At 41.0% G+C, this 22,364-nt stretch overlaps 1 long non-coding RNA gene across 1 annotated transcript in view; it reads right to left on the minus strand.

The window, feature by feature from the left end:
* The window catches only part of LOC135409750 (uncharacterized), a 59,077-nt gene that overhangs the window by 3,345 nt on the left and 33,368 nt on the right, over positions 1-22,364 (minus strand). Inside the window, exons 5-6 of the long non-coding RNA XR_010428345.1 lie at positions 8,029-8,167; positions 3,079-3,184 (exon numbers count right to left, since the gene is read on the minus strand). This is a non-coding gene — a long non-coding RNA (uncharacterized LOC135409750). The remainder of the gene's footprint in view (positions 1-3,078; positions 3,185-8,028; positions 8,168-22,364) is intronic.

Here is a 22,364-nt window from a genome sequence, read left to right on the forward strand (position 1 = left end):
TCCCAGGGGACAGTCAGTGAATAATTGAATACTAACAATCACACAAAGTATTTTTCGTTGTATCTCCACCTCCACAGCTGGGATTTCCAATCCAAGGGAGGATTCATATTTTAACTTTTTATTGCTGTTGTTCTGATTCAGAAAAACAAATCTTTTTTTTGTAAAAATATCACCAAAATAAATCCATTAAAGAGTCACCCTTGGTTGGAGAAGTATGCACTGTAGGAAATTCTGAATATACATTTAAAAATTCCCTAATTAATTGACTGGATTTCAAAGTGAATTTAATTTTGCTTTAACACTTGTTACTTAATTTGAGATTCTTTCATGAGGTTTTTTACATATTCTAATTTTGTGAAGTTTTATGTGCAAAACTAATTATTTAGAATACAAATTATTCTATAATAGTCAAAATATTATAAATATTCAGAGTGTAAATAACTATGATTGAATAAACCCCCTTACATTCTATAAGCTAGTGTCTCCTGTTGATTTGCAAAGAAATTATTTGTTGCATTGCTCAGGGAAAGACAAGCTCTGAGCACAACACCTAGAGGGATTTTAACTTCTTACTTAATTAGAATATGAGTTAGGTGCATGAATATGAATTATGTGAGTTTATTTGGTAGCAGCTGTTTCCAGTTTCCTAGCATTCAATTACTACCATTACCCATATAGCTTAGATAATGTCACAAACTCCTAGGTAATTTTTATCCTGGCTTTTTCATGTAAAGTCTATGAAAAAAATTGAAATTTATAATCTGTCTTTAGCTTTTGGAAGAGAAGAGCATGGGAATGGCAAATAGAACAGAATATGAGTGTGACCTAAGTAAAGGTTGGATGGAGCTCTGAGCAACTTGGGCTAGTTGAAGGGTCTCATTGCAAGGGGGTTGGACTAGATGACCATTAAAGAGTCCCTTCCAAACAAAACTATTCTGTAATTCATTCTATCAGAAAACATGGTAAATTTGCCACTTATTAAATTGATTTTTTTATTATTGTTAATTGTGATTGATTATCAACCCTGTAGCACCTTGTATTCTGACACTCAAAGATTAGGCTCATTTCCTACCTCTCTTCTGAAATGACCGTAGTCTAGTCAGGAAGCCTTCCCAATGTGTCTTTGATTGCATATGTAGTCATCCTCAGGAGGAAACAGAGTTATTATAAACCATATTTAAAGACTTTATATCTACACTGTATCTAACTATACAATGCTTTTGTAAGACCAAGCCAAAACCTACGAAGAGCCTGACTCCTCTTTATCACTGGCTTCTCAATAGTTTTGAATCATCAGTTTTTAATGGGCAGCTTCAAGCTGTGCTTTGCTTATATGTCACATTGCCCACGAACAGCTGGAATGGGACTTATCTCACATAATTTCTGGTGTCTGGAATCACCAGTGAGTTTCCTTAGAGTTCATGGAGAAAAACAGGTACATCTGCAGCACGTTGGCTCATCCTCTCCTGCCTGCATTTCCATTCTCTTGCTCTTAATATGTTTTGTTCCCTGAATAACAAACGTAAAACACAGCAGTGCAGATGCTGCATGTACCTTTCTTCCAGTGCAGAAGAGATGAGTCATATGGCCCCAGCTACAGAGCCTTGGCTGCTGCCTCAAACTGTGTTGTTTGGAGTCTTTTTGTTTGAGAGGTTGTCTGATCCCATATCTCATGCATCAGACAGGACAAAAGCTCACAAGTGCTGCTGGATGCTGCCCCACCAGGCTAGCAGAGCTTCTCATACCAAGGGGAGATATGGCACCTTAGGAGTCTTCTAAAATTTTGTGCCTCTAGCTACTGAATGATATGCAGAGCACCTAGTGCCACTGATTTCTTTCCTTAACCATGATAAGGACAGGGCTTGTGACTCAACAGACCATCAGGAGGCATTTTCATTTAAATCCCCAACTCTTTTTAAGTTGTGCATTTCAGTGTTCAGCTGTTACTATGCTGAAATGTGAAAAGCATAGCCAAGAGGTGCCTTTAACTATTGTAGCTGTTGGCTCACTCCTGGGAGAGGCAAAACTGCATAATTTATCTGATGTTTCTTCTGAGTAAGACAAACATATTTTCAAAATCAAAACTCAAGATAGGTTTGTGGTAACAGTGTTGAGATTCCTGAGATAGTTCTGTGCTAGTGCCCTGGCCGTCTGTCTGATAAACCCTGCTAAAGTTGCTCTTGGCACCCTCTGACAGCCTGGCAAGTGGGTATATTCCTCTCAATGGAGCATTTTTCTAGTACCAGAGCTGAACTGGAAAATGAACCTGGAGGCGCAACTCATCGGCCAAGTGCCTGTGGAATGTGAAAGGAATCCAGACATTTAATTCCCTGGTAGCTCTCTGGAAAATCCCTGCCTTGCTGCTCTTGGTAGCTTCAGTGTGTAACCCTGAGCAGCTGGCATTGCCAGTGGGCACCAGAACAGCTGGGAGAGGGCATGCTCTCTCTCAAAGACATTTCTCTTTGCAAATGCTTTGTCACACAGCAGAGGTGCTGTTCTAGGGACCCACTATGTTCCTGTTAAATGTGTGGTGAAGGGCACCATCTTAGTAATTATATGGCTGATAAAATCCTCTGTAAAAAATCCTGGCCATTTTAGCAGGCATGACATGTCAGGTTATGATCCCTCCTGTTGGTACATTGCAAAGGGGAAAAAGGCACGCACGCATCTCTGAGAGCATTTGTCCCTCTAATCAGCAAAACCCCTTTTACAACTAACAGGGATACCCCAAAGGGCAGTTCACCCCATCATAGTATCTAGGGGTAGCAGAGTGAATCACCCTCTGCAGTGCCCTATCTTAGATGCTGATATGGAAGAAGCCAACACCTGACTTAAAATGACCACATTTCAGTGAGATAAACCCACCCACCCACGTACATAAACATTTAACTCAGATGGCTGAAGCACATGGACTGTTGTGTTTATAAGTTCAGTACTCACCATACATCAAAGAAGGCAAGTCTAGTTAAAATATACAGAGCAAAAAAGGGATCTTTTTCCTCATGTCACCACCCCTCTCAAGCACCACTACATACAAGTAGCTCAAGTGGCCCCAAGATGTCATAGATTTACTATTACCTCCAGCTAGAGTATTAAATCAGCAGCCATGCCTCTGAAGTGAAGGTTGACCATCACTCAGAAAGCTTCTGATGAGTTGCTAGTGGCTTCTAAATCAAGAGCTTCCCTACAGAAAAAGAAACTCTCTTAGGAACAAGCAACTCCCTTGTCAGCTGATGTTCAACCAGCACACAAAGAGATGCTAATGACTTCCAAAAGGGAGAAAGGTCAAACTCAAAAATCCTGTAAATTTCCTGACCTAAAGGAGACCAGTTTCATCGTGGTTGAGAATGGTATTACCATTAACCTCCCAAAATAGTGATTATTGTCACATTTAGCACTGGTAATGAGACATATCGTTTCATCTGGTTCTATTTCTTTGTATAAAGCATGATTGTCTGTGTGTGTGTTGCAGGAAACAACTTATTTATTGAGCAGATTGCAATATGAACTGGAGTGCAATATGCAGAGTATGACTTCAGCAGGTGGGAAAACATTTTACCCTAAGAGATGTTAATGACTTGCTGGCAGTTCATCCAGGTCATTATCAGAGATATCTGTTTGCTACCAGGATGGGAAAGGATGGCCCCCGCCTACCAAAAAAGCCATCAGCATTCCTAGACAGCTGAAGGCAGACACTAGCCTTGGGGCAGCAGTGTGGAAAATGTTTCCAGAATAAATTGATACTGATAATCCCAGGAGTGAGAAGTGACTTGAAGTTGAAGAGAAGCCAAGGGGACCCCAAGGAAGGGGAAGTAAATGAACTGAGGTTTTCTGTCGGGAAAGGGTATTAAAGACATGAATCTTGGGTGAAAAGTGGGTTCTTCGATATGGTTCATTAGGTGACAGTGAAAGAAGTCGTTCTTGGAGCTGATTTGCTGGTAAGCAAATAAGTGCTTGTGCTTTTGTCTTCTTTCCCTGTATCTAGATCCTTTCAGGGTGTTGTTTGCATTTAGGCTCTGTAAATAGGCACAAGAGTCTGCTATGTGTTAGATTGGTGTTAAGGATGATGAGAATGTGTCTGAGGCACCTGGCAGACAGCAAAACTATTCTCTGTGTGGCTGTTGCAATCCTTAACCTTAAACACTAGTGCCCCAGCTGTTTGCTGAAATTCATTTCTGTGGGCATTCAGATGATAAAAGAGGGCTTCCTAACACAAATGCAGAGGCTATATATTTAGGAACATGAATGAGGAGGATCTGTTTGGAGCTTTCCAGTGACCTGTATTAGCTCGGAAAGAGCATAACTCTCCAGCAAAAGAGTAAGAGAGGGTCCACACCCCCAGGGTTTTAATAACAGACACATGTTGGCAAATGACATTGCATTTCAAGTATCAAGACTCCAATGAAATGACTAATAATGTAAAAATGGAAGAGTGGCTGATTTTCTTTCTTTATAGCAATTTTACTTACAAGAATTCTGCATGTTGCCATGGTTTAGCTCATCACGTGTATGACAATATCTTTAAGGTGGTCTTGACTTCCTAAGTCTGTATGAATGTTTCTAAATAACTCTCATTTGCAGACATAATGGGTGTATATAGCTCACATGGAAATGCCTCTGAAAAAATACTACTGTTCGTACCTTTGCTGTGAGTTTGTGCATGCACGCAGGATATTACACTGACATCGTGATCCCAGCCAGCCAAAACTTCAAACTAACCCGAGTTCCTTTTCTCCTCTTTTGGCAAGGACACATCAACACATGCCAGATGAAGGTGACCCATGTGATGTAACCACTGACACCTGGAGAGTGAGTCTGGCTGGAATGGGGTTAACATTCCCCATAGAAGTGCTGTGCTTTGCACTTGTGCCTAGGAGTGTGTTGGTAACCCATCCACGTGTTGGCTGCTGCTGAGTAGCACCCAGACGGCACCAAGGCTGTCTCTCCAACACCCCCAAGGGCTGGTAGGCTGGGGGTGGGCAAGAGGCTGGTAGGGGAGGCAGCCAGGACAGCTGCTCCAGCTGTTCAAAGGGATATTCCATACCATATGACATTACGCTTAACAATAAAGGCTAACAGAAAATGGGCTCACTTCATTATTGAAGTGTTTGTCTTCTGAAGCAGCCACTTTGCATACTGGGGCCCGATTTCCCAAGAAGTGTCTGGACATTGACCGCTGATGGGAAGTAGAGTATCCATCTCCTTTGGTTTTGCTTTGCTTCTGCACACAACATTTGTTTGTTTGTTTGTTTGTTTCATTTGACTGCCTTTATCTTGACCCATGAGATTTTATGTCTTATTTTCTCCCCATGTTCTACTGAGGAGGGGGCATGAGAGAGCCCCCTGGGCCAACATTTGGCATCCAGGCAAGGTCACCAAGCCACTCTATGGTACATTTAGCCCTGGATAAATGAGTAAAGTATTTGTCATGTTGCCAGACGAGCGACTGGGAACAGTCTGTGTTCAGAAAGGCAACTTGCAGTTCTTTATAAATTAAAGCAAATGCATGGGGGAAAGACCACTTCCATCCTGTGTTCAGTGGAGCAAGACTATCTATATAGGATTTTATTACTCACTGATTACTTCTCCTCATGACAACAGTATGAGTAGCCACTTGTGCTAAGAAGGCAGCCAGAGGAGTGACTTCAGAGAGTGCCGTTCCCTTCTGCAGACCTGTTCTTGTGACCCCATGGGAATTCTCAAGCACTCACCTATGGCCATGTGTATTTGCCCTGAACAAAAATATGAAGAACATAATGGAATCCATTTCTAGCTCAGTTAAACGGAAACAAGGTAAATCTAATACTGTTAGTGGCAGTATTTAGTACAGTGACCTGAAAAGCTAATCTGAATTCATCGTTTTCTAATGGGTTGTTCAGGATTTTTTTTGCTTTTTATGATGCAGCTTCTTTAACCCAGATGAATTGTTACATGACTGAGGGACCTGCTCAAAGACAAGAGATGAGAAATTTGCCAACCCCATAGATTAGTGATGTGCAATTAACTGAGTAATTTTAGCATCTTAGTGCCTCGGGTCTTTTATTTATACAGAGATGGCGTTTCACTCTTCTTTTCTTGGAGGGAGTTGCATAGAATGCAGCAAACACCTGTAATGATTTTCAATAATTTCAGCTGCTATAAGACCCAAAGTATTCATGGACCTTCAAAATTTTGTTCCAGTGGAATGAAGAACTTAGAAAAAAATAACATTAAGGACTATATGTTCCGGGCTCTAAGCTGTGTTTAAGATCTATATTATAGACTCTGTTAGAGTCCTATTGGTCTTATTGGTGATTTTCCTTTTCACTCAATGGGATTGACTCCATATGCCTCATACTCTCTTAGCTATTATCCCAGGCTGGAGGAGTTGCTGCCATAAATATGTAGCTGGTGCCTACTTGTGAGGTCCTTGGCTGCCTGGCAGGCCTTCAAAATAAAGAAGGTAAACTAGATGAGTGTAGCTTCTTTCTTGCTCTTCTTATGTAGCCTTGCCTGTTTGGGTTCCCAGGGAAGAGCCACTGATGATTACTGAGTTTTTCTCTAGTGCAGTCTTAACAAACACTGAAAGATGCCAGCTGCCTGCCTGTGTGTCTGCAGTGGTGAACCACAGCCCAGGCTTTCTGGTGCTTCCTCAACTCCCCAGACCTTCTGTGATTCATGGATGCTCATGCAGAGTAAAACCCTAAACATAACAGTGCTTTGGAGAGATGTGCCTTCAAATTCACATCCGAAAAAAGTTACTGGCAGCAGAAACATTAAAGAAATTCAGCTCTGATCTCAGTCCTCAAGTCTTTGGCTTGCTGTGGTGTGATAAGTCATTTGAACATGTACAGCCTTGGAGTGACTAAGTGGGTATGAGTGTGTCTATGGCTCCTGGGCACCTGTTGGTTTCAATGTCAGAGTCAGAAAAGGCTTATTAAAAGACATGACGTAGTCCATTTATTTTAGTCAAGAGTTTTCAGCCATGCAATTTGCCTGTGGGTGACAGGTTATACTGGACAGTTTCTTATTCAGCTTCCGTCTTCTAACATTGTAGATCACAACCTTATCTTGTTTGTTCAACAGCTCTCCTTCCAGTTCACCCTCCTACACCAGCATTAAGTTGCTTTACTTTTAGATAATTAACCTTTTCTTTTGCCAGCAGTAGATAGAGTACAGGGCTTCATAATTGATGTGCTGTTGTCTCTGACTTCTTCACACACCCGTGGGGGCTTTCAATTGTTGTTAAGAGCTGGAGTCTCGGTTTGAATCCACAACACAGTGCTGCCTTATTATTTACCCTGAGTAGAAATACAGCAGAAATCGATGAAATGAATGATTATTATTACCCAGAACTGACTGGAATTCAGATGCTGAAAGATGTTCCCAAATGAATTTTTAAAGAGGCAGAGGTGCACAGAGACTATGTAACACCAAGTAACACTCAGAAACATAGCTCTCATTAGGAGGTGAACATCTGACTGTAATTGAATTTTCAGTACCTAGTTAGCAGAAAAATACAAGAGATTTTATTGACTAAAAAGCTTCTCAGGAGGCGTGTTCATTAAAGCAGCACCTAAATATTGAAATAAAAGGCAGTGCCCAAGTCTCCAGGTAGAACCAAGATAAGCAATTCCTAGGAAAATCCTGTCCTGCAAGCCTGATTTCAACAAGCAGGCCTTGGAAATCAGTTTATTGGATATTGGCTGAATAGAACCTTTATCCTGGGGCACAAGGGCTTTTAATCTTCAGATCATTGAGAGCCTGGGCTTTTATGAGAGCTGTAAATAGGGTGTGATTCATGAATGTACATCATCATTTCTTTGTACTCATGAACACTTGGAAAGTCAGCGTGACCTGGGATTGTGTCTGATTTTTCAAGAAACAGGATTCTGTACTATATCAGAGTCTGACATTGCAGGTGTAATGTAATATGGTGTGCAGCTATCTTAAGATCTGCTACTGACTTGGTTCCTTTAGTTTGAGTTAACCGGCACTTTGCTCAGAAGTAAACAGTATGTGCAGAAGAGGGAAAGGGAAATCCTTCACCTTGTTCAGCCGTGGACAGGGGAATTCACAGGCTATCTCTGGATTCCTTTTCAAACTCATCATCATTCCCAGTCTTCTGGACAAGTACATGACTTTACGGGAGTTGTCAGGACCTTTGGAGTTTGACAAGCCCCATTTGCTGGAAAATGAAGGTGCAATTACATCAGAGCAAGTTGTTGATGCCCAAGAGACTTAAATGCAGTCTTTTTTTCTGCTGTGAATGGTCATTCCCTAATGTAGGAAAGAAAGAGAAGATTCTGTTCACTTGGCTGACCCCATAATACAGCTGAGTCCTCACACCTCATCCCTGAACTCAAATGCTCCTTCTCCTTGCCATGCCTCTGCAGAGTGCAAATTTGTCAGCAGCAGCTATGACCCAGTGAAGGTGACAGATTGAAAAACAGGCAACTCCATGATTTGTTCTCCATCATCTCCAGGTCTCTTTATCTTCATACCTCCTTCCTGCACCAGCCTCATCTCAGTGACAGCACACGGTGACAGGGAGCAACCATGTTAATGTGAGAGAGAGGCCTTTGCCTCAGCCTTGATCTGCACAGCCTGTCTGGACTTTTATTGAGCCATCCAGAGGCACGCCTGCACACACTGAGTAATTGCATTTTGTTGTGGCTGTTATAAAATACATTGGAAACATGTGTGCCATTAAACTCCTGCATCCCAATCAGTGTGCATTTTTTTTGCTGTTTTATTTCAATTTAACAGGTCAAAGGAGACATTTCAGTGAGGAGCTGTGACTGTCTTGTAATTCTCTGTTTTATTCGATGGGCTGCAGGAATGTGTGTCAGTGTCAGAGCAAACACAGGGCTGCTTGCTACAGGTTCAAAGGGAGTATTTAGTTCTGGCTAAATCACCCCAAAAGGCAACTCAGGGTAGCCTTCCCTCCCTCCAGGATGTTTCCAGGTGGCTTGTGAGAAGGGGGTTCATCTTTAGGGGAGCATTTGGTGTCAGTGCAATACCTGATAAGAAATGTCCATCTTTCTCAGCGGTGCTTTGTGGATATTCTATCTGTCAGAGTCAGATTCCTATAACTACTCATGGGACAAGTTTTCTGCATTGCCCAGGGCTCCTGGCTATCTATCTGGCTATCTCAGTGGGTTATCTCTTTTTTATTGGCAGTGGCACTTAGGGTCTGATTCTGTGTAAAACACCTGGAAGCTACCTGAGGTTTTGCAGGATCAGTCTGTTATGGACCACCTCACCTTTATTGAGTTCCTCTTTGTGTACCCCGGCAATTGAGCTGATCAAGGAAAGAAGTCAGGTGTCATTATCTCCCCAGTTCTGATAAAGGATGAGGATTGAGCAGCCCAGTTTTTCTCATAGTTTTCCGCTTTCATTGGCCTATGTTCACAAAAAGTGTTTAAAATGTTGGTTACACTCTCCCTTCAAATAAGAGAATTCTGTGCCTCTGACAGAAGGTATAAAGTATTTTGTTTATTCAGTGAAAGATAGCAATCACGAGCATTAGGCTGCGTTTAAAAGCCTTGGACTTTATTAGGGAAATAGACTTCAGTTTAATAGGAAAGAAAGGGAGAGGTGGAGAGAGTGAAAGGAACAAGAAAGAAATTTCAAAGTAAAATGTTCCAAGACCTCTTATTCATGAGTTTAGCTTTTGCCTGTTAAGCTTAAACAATTTTCCATTAACATTCCTTATTGAGTACTGTGAATGGAAAAAGCAAATAAACACTAGTCTGTGGCCTGATGTGTTGTCAGTGATGCTGTTCATGTTTTTTTTTTCTCTGTCAGTGAAAGGGAAGGTGCCATCACCACCACTACTTGACAGCCTGGTCAGACTTGGCTGCATCTCTGTGCAACACAGGGAAGAGAAAAGAGCTTTGTTTCACCTCCATGCTGCGGACTGAGGACTGTTATGGGGACTTATAAAATGCACCCCTATGTTTGTGGAAGGAAAGCCTTCTGCCATCATATCCTACGCTTCCTTTCCTGAGCTGCTCAAGCTCTGTTTTGCAAAGTCAGTAGGGTTTTCTGGAACCCACCACTTTCATCTGAAGACCTTCACATCTGTAATGAGCAAGGACATCTCTTTAATTTCAGTCTGCATCTTATTAACCCACTTGTTCTTATACCAGGATTGACCATAGTAGTTCCTTTCTCTCTTTCATGTTTACCACCTGCTTCTCTGCACTGGCTTGAAATACATGGACATCAGTTATATCCTCTTTTAACAGTTCATGCTGAACTAGGTTAAAATCCTCCATACCCTTCTTATAAAATAATGTCTTATCACCATGCTCAGGTCCCTAGAAGGAGTCAGCAGGCTCATATCACTAAATGCTTTACCCTCTTTCTCATAAATATTGGTACTTTTTGTTTCTTGTCTGGGTGTTCATCCTACCACTGACATTGCTTTCTCCATTGCTGTATCTTCCTTTGCCTTGCTTTCCCCTCTCAGTCTGCACAAACTGATATGTAGGAAAGACACTTCCAGTCTTGCCTTTTCATCTCTTAATTTAAATTTCTTCTTATCAGAAACAATATTTGAAGATGAGTGAAAGAAACTTTCTAACACAGAAAACATGTTTCGGAACATCCTGGATCTGTTTCAGTCTTATCCAGATTCTCGAGATAAAAATTCAGGCATATGAATGTAGGTGTCTTCATGAGCACAAGATGACAAAGGCCCCTTTATGTTTATTGGACAACCAGAGCTTGATTCAGATGCTTATGTGTAGGTGTCTGATACAATTTATGTTGCCAGAGATCATCTAAGATATCTTCACTAAGCTGCAGATATGACACAGGAACTACAAGAGTGCCATACCTTTCTGGGAAAGCATCTCAAACATAGGTAGACTCCTCAAGGTCATCTCCGTGACTCCACATGTCTATGCTTCACTAACAGAGTCAGAGCAAAGAGCACAGAGCTATTCAGGTCACCTACACCTGTCTTCCAAATAGCTCTACAGGCTCTGCTGACAGTGGAGTTCAGTATTAAAGAGCAACAGGAGCTGTTGTGTTGGAAGCGGCAGGAGCTCTGACACACAGTTCCCATGTTTGTGTGCAAGTTGAAGGCACTCAAATAACTTGCACCTGGGCTGAATGTCAGTGTATGGGCTTAGCTTAGGCTGAGGGGCTTTGAGGGGGCAATTCAGAGCATCCTGGGTAAGGAATTTCTGCTCTTGAAATCAGATTCTTTCAGTGAGACGGTATTTCTCTGGAGAAGAGAATGAGGAGAGGAGGGAGACAGAGAAGAAAGCAGGAATGGAGCTGTTGTATGGGATCTTAGGTTATAAAACAGCTGGCCATGGCAAATATTTGTAGAGGAATGGATTATGAGTCAGTTACATTTCAATCAAAAGACAGTATGGCAAAGTTAAGCTGCTTAAGTAAGATTCTTTTATATTTATTTAAAAGGAGAAAACCTTGATGAGTTGAAGGAGCTAATTAATAAAGACAGCTAATCTCAGGATTTGAATGTGTGTATATGAATTTCAATCAACTATGGAAAATACCTTAAACTTCTATTCCAAGAAAGAAGAGAGAAAAACAAACAGAAAAGGACTGATAATGTAACTGGATGAATAATCCAGGGGTAAAGAAACCTAAAACCAAACAGGGAACAGAGGGAGAAAAATGGGAAAATGAAAACAAGGAAATTATAAGTTATAGAGGTAAAAGCAAGATTTTGCAAGCTCCAAGTGAACTTAAGACTTCAAAGTTCATGAGAAAAGGATGAAACCTTCACTGGTTATGTAAAAATTAAAGAAATAAGGAATTTGAGCATTATAGGATGAACATTAAAGATTTTCTATCTTTGTTTCCAAAACCTAAGCGAATGTGTTGCCTCCATTTTCAAGAACTAAGGGAGAAAGGCAGTGGTTAATGCAAATGATATTATCTACATGGAGCTCAGGTGCTTATGAATCGAAGAAAAAATAACCTCTATCACTGGACTTTGAAAGAACCAGCAAAAACACTAGGTTTGGTAGCAAAGTTTTTAAATAAAATTCTTAGTTTAGAGGTGATATTACAGAAATAGAGAACAGCAAAGGTAACATCTATGTTTTAGAAATGTGCAAAATGTGACTTAGAAAACCACAAGCTTGTTCGTGTGATCTCAATCAACCACAGGTCCTTAGAATGAAATAAAAGAATGTGGATAACAGGTAAATGAGAGAAATGCATCATTTGAAAATGGACTACATAGGCAATTATTAGGTGAACTGGAGGAAGGGATTAGCAGAAGAAATGTTATAGAGAACTGGCTAAAGATAAGTCATAAATGGAGCTAGTATTCAAAGTCAAGACATCATAAGGGAGGCAGTCTCTCTGATGTGGCTAGTGATTTAAATATTTCTTGCCAATGCAGAGAGAAATCAGAGCATCTGAACAAAATGAGACGTGATTCAAAGTTCAAATAACAAAAGTTTCTGCTTTCGGAGAAGGAGAGAGCTTTTCTGAAAAAAATGACTGAAAGGCCAGCTGACTAGAAGCCCACTACAGTGGAGTAGCCATGAGAAAGAAAACTGTAGTCTTGAGAATATCAGTATATCCAACAAAAACAGGAAAGCGAGTATGCCATTTCAGAAGACATTTGTGAAATTTTACATGCAACATCTCAATTAGGTACAACTAGGATTTTTTTTGGTTTTTGGGGTTTTTTTAGCTTAGTTACAGCAGGTGATCAGGGTGCTTTACAGCATGTTAGGTTCGTTTGTTCAGCTAGTGATGGTTTTGCTTACCCCAGTTTTATTCACGTGACTCAGATTCTCTCCTTTGCACACATATACCAGTATATACTGTCAGCACTGCTACCTTTTTCCTTCCTCTGCTTTCTACATGATTTTATGTGCCAGATAGCAACTGTGACTTGGTTGGGCAGTGGACAAACACATCATATTTGTAACTGCAATGAAAGTTATTTTAAAAGCTTCCCTGCCTCTCCTACTCACTGCATTACAGGGGGAGTGCAGATTACGATGCATCTGAGGCATGCTAGTGACAGTGGGCTGGCTGGTTCCCACTCAGACTTTTGTCCTTCTACTGTTCTTTTGCTTGCCCATTGTATCCTGACACAACACTGCAGGAAAAAACATCCACCTCGGCTGGCTTTGCAGACTGTTTGACTTGATGTTATGTTTATCATAGATTAAGATTAGTGTGTGAATTTCTGTTAGCTATTCCTGAATAACTTTGTAGGAAAAACCCAAAGGATGTTTTTTTGAACCTTAAATTGAGACTCTTGAGGTCAGACCAGAAATAGCTAAGGAATCACTACAGATAAAAATTAATGGCTGGCACAAATTTTGGTGCCAAGGTAAATCACAGCAGATTTATCTGCAGGTTTTTCTGGTATGCCAGGCTTCTTAAAACAAAAAGCATTAGAATAGAAGCCAAGAGCAAAACTCAGCAAAATTTAGTTACAAGAAACACAGAGCCCACCTGAGAAACAGAGGACAGTCTCTTGGAAGCAGCGATGAGCTCTCATTGCAAGTGTATGGGAAGGAGAGTTAAAAAAGTAGCTCTTGCTTGCATAAACAGGTGAGTGATGAATAAGAAACATGGTTCACCATTGTAAAAGTATATCTGGTGCTGGTAGTCACAACTTCAGCATTGATTTCATTAGGGAAGAGACATAAAGAAAAGCAATAAAAAATTATTCAAGGACTGGGAAAAATGTCAGATTGAAAGTTTATCAAAGAAAAGACTGGGAAGCGACTGTACTAGAGCATGCAACTAAACAGAGTCAGCAGAAAATGCTTCTATCTAGTTGCAACATGGGATGTGAAGAAACATCTAAGAGAAATGTTCTGAGGTTCCTGACCCCAGTGCCAATGTATATGGGTGAATTGGTGTATATGGTGCACAGGTGGGCCAACTATTTAATCTAATGGCTCCTCTTAATCCTAAACTCCGTGAATCTTTGAATTGCAGAGAAAAGACCTTTCTCCGTTCACGGTTCCTATCCCTCACTGGAAGACAGAGCAAAAGTCCTCTGGAAGACTTTCCACTGGCTTCAGGGGCCACGGGCAAAGGCCACAACATTAGCGGTGATACACTTCTCTTTAGAGAAGCATCAAATAACAGTAGTGGCCTGAGAAATATCTGTGCTTCCAGGCATGTGAAATTAAGATTTTGAAAGATAGATCAGTGCTGTCTTTCCAACAACAAAGACTTGGAAAACCTCACCCCACTTTTGGCAACCCTAACGTATCCTGAGTGGCATGCTGGGACTCTGCTGACAAGACTGTGAGCATCTCTGAGAGCATTAGCTCTTCACATTAAGTTTCTAGCACGCAGCTTAGGATCAGTCTCTTCTATACATTAACTTTGATTTGCAATTTTGGGGTTTTTTTTGCCAAGGCTTAGCTCACTGCATTGCTGTATCCTCAGGTGAAACCATGTGAGTTGTGCTGCTCAGCTGGGGAGATGTGCTTCTCCTCTCGGCCCTTGCACAAAGCCCGAAGGTCAAAGCAGTTAGAGCTCCTCACTGGGACTGACTAGCTAATTATCAACTTCAATTTCATGCACTGTTTTTATCCATTTAGCTTCTAACAAAAGACTTTGATGCTGTATTTAACAGAAAAATTCCAGTTCATGCTCACTCGCTTTACAAATCTCATTTGCCATGAGAGAAGAGATGCATTTTTTTTCAGGAGGCTGAGAGACCTCTCTATGTTGAGCTGTTACATTCAGTGTAAGGTGCTATAGCAGCAAGAGTACATTGCATCTTTCACCATCAGGGCTTTAGAACAGCCAGGTTCGACTTATATATGTGCCACAGAAAAAGATGAGGATGAGGAAAGACCCAGGTGCAGATTTCTCTGTCCAAGCCCTACACTGTAGTGGGACATGAGCAGTGCGTGAAGGGGCACAGTTCCTGCTGTCTTCAGTGGTGGGAGATGTCAGTGGAGGTTACCTTCTGGAGGTCTCTCACTCTCCTCCCCAGCCATTGGGGTTTTAAATGACATGCCAAATTTAGTCAATTGAACTAGGTATTAAAATTGGTGAATCATGTAAGGACAAGAATAGCAGTTGGAGTCTAGTGCATCCCCACCCCATAAATTGCCCTAGAATTTCAACAGACTTGCTTCTTGGAAGAGTGTCTTCCTAGGACCATGTATAGGACAGCACAGGGTTAAAAGTGTTTAATCCTAAATGCATCGATGCCTTGTTCCCTGGGTGCACCAAGGGGAGGAAACATTCCCTGCAGCACTTTTGTGGATGTGGCCAAGAAATATTATGGATAACCTCTGTCTGACAGTGCTCAGCAACCAGGCTTGTGACCCTGATTTTCCTCAATTACGTCATCAGGATGATTATTTTTCCCCCATTCTGCCTGAAGACACATTTCAGTTCCAATCTGTCCCAGCTGAAACAGCTCAGTTTGATCTGGCAAAGAACAGCCAGATTGAATGTTTGACTCTGATACTGAGCATCTGAATGAACCCTTTCTTTATGTCTGCAAGCATAATACAGCCTCCTAAATATCATGTTCCTCTACCTTCACAGCACTGCAGAAAAAGCCCTTGCCAACAACATCATCAGCTGATAGTGGGAAAATCTCCTTGTGATTTCATAAAATCAATATGAGGGGGCAGAGAGTCTCCTGCTGTTCTCGGGAGAAGTTCCTTGGGTGCTAGTGCATCTGGAGGCTGAGATATCCAAATGTTGGTGTGGGGTGGACCTAGGCTTTGGAGGGGCTTGGAGCTGGGTTGATTCTGCACATACAGCAGAATGATATCTTCTCTCTGGTGGGTGGTTCCTTACTGGGGGTTCTTCCCAAGGAAACTTCAAACAGAAAACATCAAGGGTTTGGCCCTTTTTTGTCCCTTCTTGCAATAAAAAAGGGCCAAGTAGCATAGAGAGATCACTATCAAGCCCTCTGTGCTTTCTTAGTTTTTTAACTAAACCAGACTTTGGAGGCTTTAGCAAATCCTTCTATTTCAGCATCATTTCAAAGCAAGAGTCCTATGACTTACCTGTGAGCTAAATGCTCAGAAGTGCAATTTTGTTTCCCTTAAAATTCAGACTAAACAGTTTCAAGCCTTCAGAGAATTTACTTCAGCCTTGTCAGGTTCTGAATTAATCATTAAAAAAAAAGGTAAATAATCTTTACTAAAATGACTGCCCATCCTGGAGAAGTGTTTACTAGGGGCAACTAAAAGCAGAGGCATAATTGCCTTTGGGTAGAACCTCCTCAACAACTCACAGAGTGCCTTTCCCCTCCTGACTGAGTAACACTATTTGAAAGTCTACTGCATTCTCATTTTTCTGTGTATACTACTGGGGAATAAAGGACAAAGGAGAGACAAAGTGCAACGAACTGCTCCTGAAGATGGCTAGAAAACTGCAGTCAACCTGTCGCAGCCCCCCGCCCATCCAGACCAGCAGCAAGGGTTAACGAAATCAGAGTCGACCACAACACTCCTCTGGAGTGGAGTGCCTATGTGCTGCCATTCAGCAGCTGTGCCCCATGAAGGAAAGGTATGAAGCTTTAACTGCAACAAGAAAATCTTCTCTACAAAGAAAACGCAGAAGCAAAAAGGTGAGAGCCTAAACTCTGACACCAATGACTTCAAGCCATGTCTCAATAAGGCCGGCAGAATGTCTGGCCAGTATGCTGTTCAGAGGTGATATCAAGTATTGATTTATTTCCAAGAAACCTTAATTAGATTGTTCAAAGTCTTGAAAAAGAAAGAAGGTCTTGAAGTTATCAGCAATTTGACACCAGGCAATAGATAACAAAACCCATCAGTGATTTTGAACTGTTCTAATACACTTTCTTGATATGTTTCTCAGAAAGGGAAAAAAAAAAAACCAAACAACCAAAAAACAGAAAACAATCATCACCAGATATGCTCTTTTAATCTAACTAACCAGCACAGCACACTGGCAGCAACTTGTTCCATTACCTCCTCACATTGTTGATGAGTTATGCTTCACTTATCTGAACAGATCAGCAGATAACCTCTACTTCCAGAGCATCCTTTGGATTTATTTTTTTTTGTGTTTTGAATTAGTGAAGCAAATCAAATTTTCTGTAACAGGCCTAGACTCCATTACTGAAGGAGGACTTTCTGTTCAGATTAACAAGGGTGCATTGTGTCACTGCCTGCTGTAAGGTGCAGAAATGCCCAATTTATCAGAATATTAAATGCAAGAGCTTGTTGTGGTTTCTCTCTAGCTTACAGAATGTACATTTGCAGTTCTGCAGCTGAACTCCCTTCATCAAACACCTCATTACCTTGGCGAAGTGAAGGGAAATAGCAACTTAAATACTTCAGGAATATACTGGTTATACATTAACCCGTGAGTCTGTAGCTGTAGGTCTCAGGCAAGCACCACAGCATATCTGTTGTTTAATAGAAAATCAAACCAGAAAAAAATACATTCCTATTGAGTTTGAGATGTCTCTCCTTACAGAAATGAGTGTGAGGGAGAAGGAATGATGTTGGTAAGAAATTCAATCTATTTCTATATTGGGGTACCCAAGAGCATTTCTGAGGTGTGTGCTCCCACTCTGTGCTGAAATGAGACACAGGCATATGCTACCCACCCCCTTCAGGGTTTGGTGTCCCCAGTGGGTGCGTGGGCTGGACAAAACTCTGACAGTTTGAAAAGTCTCTTATCTGCACTTCCAAAGGAATACGATCCCGCAGTATCCCCCATGCTATTCCACTGGCCAATTTAAACAGAGTTTGAGAAATCATGATTTTCTTTCTGGGTGAATAAAATCTTTCAGAGCGACCTTGTAGAGTTGCTTGTGGATGGTCTATCTTATATAAATTAGTGTGGGTAAATTTTATCTACTTAGCAAGTATGTTTGAAGTCGAAAAAAATTAGAAATTACAGATGGATACTTCAATAAAAGGAAGCACCTATGTATATAGGAGCAATCTTTGGGATCTTGCAAACCAACATACCATCCCTTGTGAGATTGCCCAAGAAGAGAGAACTAAATTGCAAAATATCACTGTGCAGTGGGGATAATACATAATCCCTTTAGCACAGGGTGACTAGGAACAGGATACAGGTCTACTGAGGCTTCAGAACTGATATTTTATCTGTAAAGCCCCCTACCTCAAAGGAATCATTACACAGAAATTCCGCACCTCTCAAAACAGAAAATGCTCCCAAATTCATCTGGAAAGCCATTGCTGTTAACATTTTAGCTGTGACAAACAGGGAATGGTTGCCAGCAATCAGATGAGCAGCTGCCCCACCAGATGAAAAAGCTGAATGGCAAACTCTGATTTTGTGGCTCATATGCTGTAGCGCTCTGCTGTGTTCAGGACTGATATACCTGCCACATGCATAGGACATAATAGTGCAGTGTGCTGTTGTGTGCAAACTCAGAGCTATTACGCAAGACTTACTTTTTCAGAGAACTGTAAACTCCAGTGAACTGTGTATCTTTGTCTGTTGTTGTTTATGTGCCTATTGATTTATCTATCCATCCATCCACTTAAAAGTACTCAAATGTGGTACAAATATTTCCGTGTTCCTATTTCCATTCCCCCACGAGAATGAAATTCATTCTGGCATTTCACAAAACTCTTTGTCACTATCTATAAAGTTAAAAACTTAATTATGCAGAACAGGTAGTTATTTGCAGGTGGCACTCTGTCTACTGATTATGAAGATGGCCAAAAATTACCAGCAACTTCCTTTAGGGGTAAAAATTATAACAATTCCACTGGAAAAAAATCATTGCTTTTCAAAATGTGTCTTCATTTGTATGTACTGCTAATCACCCATTTAACCAAAGGAGAAAGCTACTGCAGCAAACCATATGAGGCTTTGAACAACAGGAAGGAAAAGAGTCTTCTTGTTACAAAAATGGTGGGAATAGGTATAGTTCAAGCCCTTTGTTGCTTCTAGTCTACCCTATAACAGATTCTATAGGGATGCAAGGAGCAGAGGGGATCCTCAAAGATAACCAAATCTCACTTTAAGCCTCTTTGAAGTTCCTTCCCAGCGTAGAAACATTTGAGTATCCCAGCAAGTCCTGTCTTTGCCAGTGAGCTTTGAAGACCTGACTTTGAGGGTGCTTAGCCCAGGTTGGTACTCATGTATAACTCTCACTGAAATGGGAGTTAGTGAGGTGATAAGTGAACCGCTGGTGTCAGTTCCTTATTTTCACTAACTCAAAAAGGTATGGGGACATAAAATTAAGGCACTATCAATTGCAAATCATTATGTGAGGTCAGCGTTGAAACTAAGGCTGGCAGACCTAATTGTGCATCATTCAAAGAGAGTGGGCAAAAAAATGTTCTTGATATTTGCAGATATTACATGCTCATACATTTGCATAAAAATTGTCATAAAGGATATGCAATTATTTTAATAATGTCCCTAAGCTGGATCTGGGCAGGTGCAAGTGGCAAGTTGTATTTCTGCAAGTGCTTCAGATCTTTCAAAATAATACATTGTCAGAATTTGTGATTATCCTGAGAACATTGACTCAGGTGGCATCCTGGCAGATCAGGCCTGAGTAGAATAAAATCTAGTGATGTGGAGGTCAAACAAAGTGGTTAGCAATTTCTACTTGAAGAAAGCAGCCTGTGGAAAGACAGAGGTGTGGGGGGTTTGTTGTTGGTTTGGTTTGGTTTGGTTTGGTTTGGTTTGGTTTGGTTTGGTTTGGTTTGGTTTGGTTTGGTTTGGTTTGGTTTGGTTTGGTTTGATTTGATTTGGTTTGGTGTGGGGGTTTTTTGTGGTGGTTAAATTACATTTAATCCTTAGCTGGGCTTAATCTGTGTGTGTGGTTTTCCTCAAGAGCAGTTTGTATTATGTAGACTTGACTTCTTTCTTTCTTGTACCTCATGTGCTTTCCATTTGTACCTATCCTGGGCAGAGTTACAAGATTATGCAAGTAGCAGCACAACTTTTCTTCACTCAATTGGTCTAACTGCAAATGACTGCATGAAATTAAAAGTCAGAAGAGTAAGACCATATATCACATTTTGTTCCCAGTCTTAGAGCTCTGAAGAATAAATAAAAATTATGTTTTCTAAAACCATGGCTCTTATCTCAATGGCCCAAGATTAATTTCTGTGTTCTCTTCCTTCCTCCCCTACAGCTTTTTGGGCTCAACTGCCTGAAATGTTTCTTATCTCTCTTCCTAAAATGGGCCATATCTCCTTCCTGCCTCCTCTTTCTCACAAACATTTCCACAGCCATTCCTCTCCATAGCAGAAAGCCCCAGAGGAGTCTCCTCTCATGATGATTGGCAGAACAATCAAGTTGTTACATTTCTGGTTTGAATTTGCTGCTGACCCTGTTTTGACAATCTCTTGAGGTTCTCTGAGAGAACGATCCATGTGCTATGAGGGGAAGCCCTGAGACAGTGACCAGCCTGTCTGCAGGGAAGTGGTCACCTCACCTATTGTCTGCAATCATGCTTTGGCATTTAATGAAAGTGTGCATCAGATCACTGCACACAGGAAGTGCAGGCATGGCATGGCATGGCTGCCTAAAATCTTTTTGGAAAGACAATCGTGGCAGGCCTGAGAGAAATGTTGCCTCCCACCTTGATCTTGCCAGTTCTTTACACACAGTGAGAGCTGCTTCCATTGCAGACCTGGGAGAGCCGCAAGATGGAAGGACATACAAGACTTCTCTGAAGTCAGCTACGTGTGGATTGTATTGCAATACAAAAATCTGGGAGTTGTGCTGGGTGCTGCAGCATGCATACTAAGGAAGCCCACTTGTAAACACTCATAACACCACTGCGTCCAGAGCAGAAAGGAACATGTGCACTGAAAGCCTTTATGCCGTGGAAAGGAAAGGAACATAAACAACAGGCTCAGGGCTTGCTTTTGTACAGTTTAGAAGCAGACTTCCTGAATGATAAAGAAAACTGCTGTGGAGTTTACGGTTTGTTTCTGACCTACTCATACCTCCAGGTTCCCAGGAACTTCAGCGGTAATTTGCAGAAAGGACCAGAACCTCTGCCACCGCCCAGGTGGTCATATTGGCATTATGTTAATTAACACATTCAACATTGAGACATTTTTCAATTATCTCTTCTGCCAATGATATAAATACTAAGTCAGAAGTGGAAAGTCACAAAATTAGCTAGGTGGATCCCTTCATTTGAGTATGACCTGTGAATCCCACTCCTGTGAGAAAACACAATATCGAGTAGTTTTTGTTAAAATCCTTTTAAAGTACTGTTAGGATTTGAAACTGAGAAGCCCATTTATATTCATTTCATTTCACCCACTGCTAATTTTATTTATGCTGCAATACTTTCAAATAATATTTAACCAGCATGCAAGCAATAGATGCACAGATGTTAGGTAGGTGGAAGGATAATCTATGACCCAGAGCAAGCCGTAAGCCAGCTCTACCAGTTATAAACAATGTTCTGTGTGTTACAAATCTTTGCCACTTTAAACTCTAGTTAACATGTATGATGATTTAGCCCATAAACCAATTCCACCCTGAGACAAATGCATTTCCTTGGTTAAAGGGTTTCTTAAGGGAATATTTAATGTGTTGTATAACAGTAAAATTCTTTTACTTAGCGAATAATTCCAGATACACAAAACTGTGTCAAAGCAAGGTTGTACTGGCAATCCCATATCTGCTTCATAGAAACCATATTTCTCTGTTTTTAACTAGATTTTTAGAAAGTAATAATAAAATATTGGAAATGTTCATAAAATAAAAATAGTCAAGCCCTTCTTGGAAAAAAGAAAAAGACTCTGTAGGTAGCTGGACATATTTTCAGGTATGTGGATGCGTGCCATTTTTTCGCACGAACCAGGGAATGGAACATTGGAAGGGATCTCAAGACATTTTCTGGATTAGGTATTCCTAGACTGTGTGACACTTATCACAGGGGCTATACAAAATCATTTCTAGGATGTTCATGAAGGCAGCTCACCAATTTCTTGTGATAACCTATTTATGAAGACGGTTGCAAAAAGCACAGTAGAGCTTTCTCGGTGGTGAGAAATCAGAAAGAATTGCACTGGAATCTAACTTTCAGTTGGGTGATAAGAGAAGGATAAAAGACCAGAGGCAACTATCTTCCTCATGACGCTATTGTGACACTAGCAAACTCTCCCAAAAATTTCTTCGGAGAGATTTTTTTAAGAACTATTCTCTAACCAGTTCTTAGAAAAGCCAGTCAAGGTAACTGCTGTATTACTTTAACCTTTTTCTTTGCAGTGCCTTTCCTGATGATGCCTTATTCCTTAGGGCTTCATGTAGAAAAGTGTGAGGAAGGAGATTCAAACCGTTTTCTCCACCAGCTGCTCTTGGACTTCATCACTTTCTGTGAGCCACAGAGTGCAGCTGGTTTGGTCTCTGTGCAATGACAGAAATTGAGGTCTCCTGTTCAGCCCAAG

This window comes from Pseudopipra pipra, chromosome 2 (assembly GCF_036250125.1).
Source record: "Pseudopipra pipra isolate bDixPip1 chromosome 2, bDixPip1.hap1, whole genome shotgun sequence".
Lineage (NCBI taxonomy): Eukaryota > Metazoa > Chordata > Aves > Passeriformes > Pipridae > Pseudopipra > Pseudopipra pipra.